The following is a 4807-nucleotide window of genomic DNA, read 5'->3' as shown; positions in this document are numbered from 1 at the left end:
TGTTCTGAAATGTGGGTCCTGAAGGAATTAACTTGGATAAAAATAAAAATAAAATTTAATTGACTTTAATTAAAGTGAGAACCCCTAGCCTAGCAGACTCTTTAGTTAGGATTGAATCAATAAAAATAAAAAATAATTAAATAAATAAATAAATAAATAAATAAATAAATAAATAAATAAATAAATAAATAAATAAATAAATAATGTCATTAGACCCTTTCACACAGTGATACTGGTAAATATCTGAAAAATTTATAGAACGACTTTACTGCAAGTGCTGTTCACACAGGCGAGGACATTAGGGATTTTTTGTCCGGAAAAGACCATTCACACATCCACTCAAAAATACAGGTAAATTCTGACATTATTAACCAGAAATGAGCTCTAAACGGCTGCGCTTGTATTTGTAAACATTTGACTGCTTTACAAACTCTGTGGATTCAGTATTGTGAACAACTTCGTTGAAAACATATAGAGAAACTCTTTCACATGTTGAGATGTACCTGATATGTGTTAAATGGGGCTATTGACAACCTCTAGTACAATTTAGACCTCATGTAAAGTTGAAGTCAAAATTATGAGCTCCCTCGTATGTTTTTTTCCCTACACATTTCTATTTAATGGAAAGATGCATTTCCAAACGTAATAGATTCAATAAAAAAAAAAATGTATAGCTGGTTTATTTTATCTTTGACATGATGACAGTAAATAATATATTACTAGATATTTTTTCAAGATGCTAGTATTTAGCTTAAAGTGACATTTGAAGTGACATTAGGTTAATTAGGTTAACTAAGCAAGTTGGAGTAATTAGGCAAGTCATTTTATTTTTGTGTAGTTTGTTCTGTAGAAAATCAAGACAATTTTTATTTTTTTAATTAAAAACTGATTTTATTCTAGCAGAAATAAAACAAACAAGCCATTCTCCAAAGTAAATACTGTGAAAAATTCCAAGCTCTGTTAAACATAATTTGGCAAATATTTGAAAAAGAAAAGCAAATTCATCGAAGGCCGAATAATTTTCACTTTAACTATATATAACCACAAAGTTGCCATTATTTATGCATTATATATTCTGAAAGAAAACCTAAAAAGAGATTGAAATTCAGGCATTTACCCAAAAACCCATTTAAAAAATGGCTTTCTGACTACAAAACACATCATATCCTGAGCACTCTATTGATGCTTCTAAACCAAAAAACAGAGACTAAGAAGCTTGGAGAACCATTTCCGATCCTCTTGAGATGGTGTCTGACTCTTCAATGAGGTTAGCTGACAGTCATTCTTCATTACCGGTGCTGACGTCCCGGTAAAGAGCTCGATATTATCAGGGAGGCCTGTCTCGCTCCGTCTGATTGTAAGCACCTAAATCATCGACACCGGCACAATCCAGGAAATTATTTGTTGCATCACCTTTCAGGCTTGATTGAAGGGTAAACAAAAGCAGCGAAGAGCTATAGTTGCCGAAAAAAAAAAAAAAAGAAAAGCTGCATCCTGATATGCATTGATCTGGCACACACACACTGAGGTGAAGCATATTCAGCCCTCAAGTCCGGAGGTTCTGATCTGGTCCAATTACCTTCACTGCCTTCCTCACTGCATGCTGTACTCTTCATATAAAGGCTAAATGGAAGCACTCGCCATCTCAGCGGAGGCCAGAATAGCAATCATTAAGTGCTCATCGGTCCCCACCGGCCCTCAATCCCACAACTGGAGGCATGCTTATGACTGAACTGTTCCTTATTAATTGCTAAATCGTGAATGCCAGGTGGTCATCCGCGGCTAACAGACTTCTGAGTACTCTAAAATGTGACCGTCGGCGTCTCCGTTAATAACATCACTTCGTCCTGCTGCTTAATGGCTATTAGATATGCCGCCATGTGCCTAATATCGGTGCCTATCGAGCTGCTTTCTTTTCTGTAGAGAAACGTTTTCCCTCTTTCTTCTTGGCAGGACTCCTCCAAACCTATCACTACTAACCAAGACCTCTTTTCTAAACCCCACCACAAACCAACATCTAAATACTATAAATTCCGAGTGTGCCTCACAAAGGTGAGTGGGGTTGACAAACCACCTGTAGAAACTCTCTCTCTCTCTCTCTCTCTCTCTCTCTCTCTCTCTCTCTCTCTCTCTCTCTCTCTCTTTCTTTCAAAAAACAAACACTCTCTAGCACTCTTAGGCCCAGTTTACACTAATATGTTTTAGTTTTAAAAGGGAAGTGAAGCACAAGTCAAGTTTACATTATTTTGTACATTGGATTCCACTTTAAGGAAAGTATATTAAACGGACTCGATTAATGTGATCATTTAGAAGAAAACGGCATGTTTTACGATAGATTTTTGACCTAGGGCGGCATCATCTTGGAATGTCGATGTAGAGTGTGTAATGGATGTAAAGGAGTGAACGCGGAGACTTTAAAGCGTAATTTAACCCAATGCGTGAAGTTGTTGATGTGGAAGAGGTGCAAATACAAGTATCAGAATATAAAAGTATATATATATATATATATATATATATATATATATATATATATATATATACTTTTCAATAGTCAATAGATCAATGCATATCAGGATGCAGTTTTTCGATATATATATATATATGTATATATGTATAATATTTTTTTTGTTTCCCCTTTTAATTATCGATCGTTTGATGTGCTTTGCTCCACTTTCTGTATTATGCTGCCTGACTGCCTGTATGGGTTTCAACCATGGTAGGAACGGACTGTATACAGATACTGGACAGCCTAATTTAACCCAATGCATAAAGTGGACGAGTATCTCAGAGCTGGTGCAAATGCAACAAATACAAGCATTTAAGTGTCTTAAGTTGTGTATTTTTCATTTGTTGATATCTTTTGTTTAATGCGCTGTGGTCCACTCTCTCACGCTGCTTGCTCCAGCTCTGCCTGACGAGGGGATTTACATTCAGACTAATGCAACGTTTAAAATGATAAACAACTTAACGCTTTACTAAGTCACGTCTTTGTGGGTTATGTCAAGACATATTCCCTTTTTCAAGTTGACCAACTCAATCTCTCAACATGAATGAAGGATAAAAACCTGCCCTAAGAAACACCGCGCTGATCTTAGTTTGGATTAAACACGAGCAGAGGTGAGGGACTGTAGCAGTGAAAAGTAAAAGTACCCGCCCCCATTACATCAGTAGTGGACCTTGTTGAAACCTTGGTTGAAACCCATACAGGCATACAGGCAGCTTAATGGGGGGCGGATACTGAACTGAACATGAATTTAACCATGTGAATATTTATCTGTATCCAAAGAGTCGACAGTGGTACCTCGAATGTACATATTAGTGCCCAAATGTACCTACAAAGTACCTTTGAGGTACCATAATGGACCCTTCAGGTACAAATATGTACCTTTTGAAAAGGATCTGCCCCAGTGACAGCTCCTGTACCTTTATTTCTGAGAGTATACTTCACATTAAACGATAGAATAACTTCGGAACCTTTGGGATATAGTAGGCCTAAATGACAATTTTCTAGTGCACTATAATAGGCTACCTTCATGGCTTTGTTGGCTTATAAACACACAATATGCACAAGATCGGACTTGGATTGGTACCAGCAAAAATATGCGGTATCGAACCGATATCCGATCCAAGTATCGGGATCGGTGCATCCCTACAAATAAGTAAATTAATATATCCATGACTTCTTGTGTGTATTTCCTCTTATTGAATTGCTGAATGTCTCCTCAACTGTAAGTCACTTTAGACAAAAGCTTCTGATAAATGTGTAAATGTAAATGTACCGGACCTGAACATGGGGCTTTAATCAATCCAGGTGCACCCGTTCCCATTGCAAGCAACCCATTGTCGTTTCTGTGACCGCTTCTTTTTTTTTTTTCTCCGAAGGCCTGACTCTTACAGTCATGCACAGTGGGACAGTGAGTGGAGTTATTAGACCTTCTCCCCAAGGGGATGGGAGCACGAGAGCCACACAGGCCCTTGGAGAAATCATTAGCGGAGCAGAAAGAGCTGTTAAAAGCCCTGGCGCTGAGGAGGGAAGAAGCAGAAGTGCTGTGGCTCACGCTGACCCCTGCTAACTGTAGCCCAGAAACTGACTCAGGATCCTGCTCTGAGAACAGCTGGAATTAAAGAGGTCATATCACGAGGAATCGCATACTTCTTGATCTTTCGTGATTAAAGAGATTTTTGTGTTATGAAAGCGCAGTGTTACTTTTAGGAAAATTTCATGGCTGGTGCAGAGGAGAGGATACTGGTATACTTGCATAAAAATTTGCCAAAATACATAATACACAATAAATAGTTATCAACTGGCTGTTGGATTTTTAGGAACACAATTTGCACCCAGGTCTGTTATAAAATGACTGCCAATAATGACTTTTTTGGAGGGAAATTAGGCATAAACTATTATTGTTTATTATTATTATTTTTATTATTATTATTAATATTAGCCTAATTGGTATTAAAGTTTGATGTATTGGGCATAATTTAATATAAATTATTATTATTTTTTTATTTTTTATTTTTATTTATTTATTTTTTTCACTTGGTGAGTGTTTTAGCTTATTTATTGTTAAAGTTCGGTGTCTAATAAATAAATAAATAATAATAATAATAGGCTTTTGATTCCGCTGTTGCGACCCTAGATTAATAAAAGGACCAACCCGAAAAGAGAATGAATGAATAATCATAATAATGGTAATAATAGTAATAATAATAATATAATGTAATATAAGTATCCAGTTTGTTATCCTATTTGTTATTAAAGTTTTGTGTATTAGGCATAATTTATTATTATTATTATTATTATTAT

The 4807-nt window shown here is 36.1% G+C and overlaps 1 long non-coding RNA gene across 1 annotated transcript in view; it reads left to right on the top strand.

Moving 5' to 3' along the window:
- The window catches only part of LOC141386165 (uncharacterized), an 18642-nt gene extending 14449 nt beyond the window's left edge, over nt 1-4193 (top strand). The window contains exon 3 of the long non-coding RNA XR_012407576.1: nt 3883-4193. This is a non-coding gene — a long non-coding RNA (uncharacterized lncRNA). The remainder of the gene's footprint in view (nt 1-3882) is intronic.
- The last annotated feature ends 614 nt before the right edge of the window (nt 4194-4807 follow it).

This window comes from Danio rerio, chromosome 6 (assembly GCF_049306965.1).
Source record: "Danio rerio strain Tuebingen ecotype United States chromosome 6, GRCz12tu, whole genome shotgun sequence".
Classification (NCBI taxonomy): Eukaryota; Metazoa; Chordata; class Actinopteri; order Cypriniformes; family Danionidae; genus Danio; species Danio rerio.
Note: the sequence above shows the minus strand (reverse complement) of the source record. Positions and strands in the feature narration are given on the sequence as shown.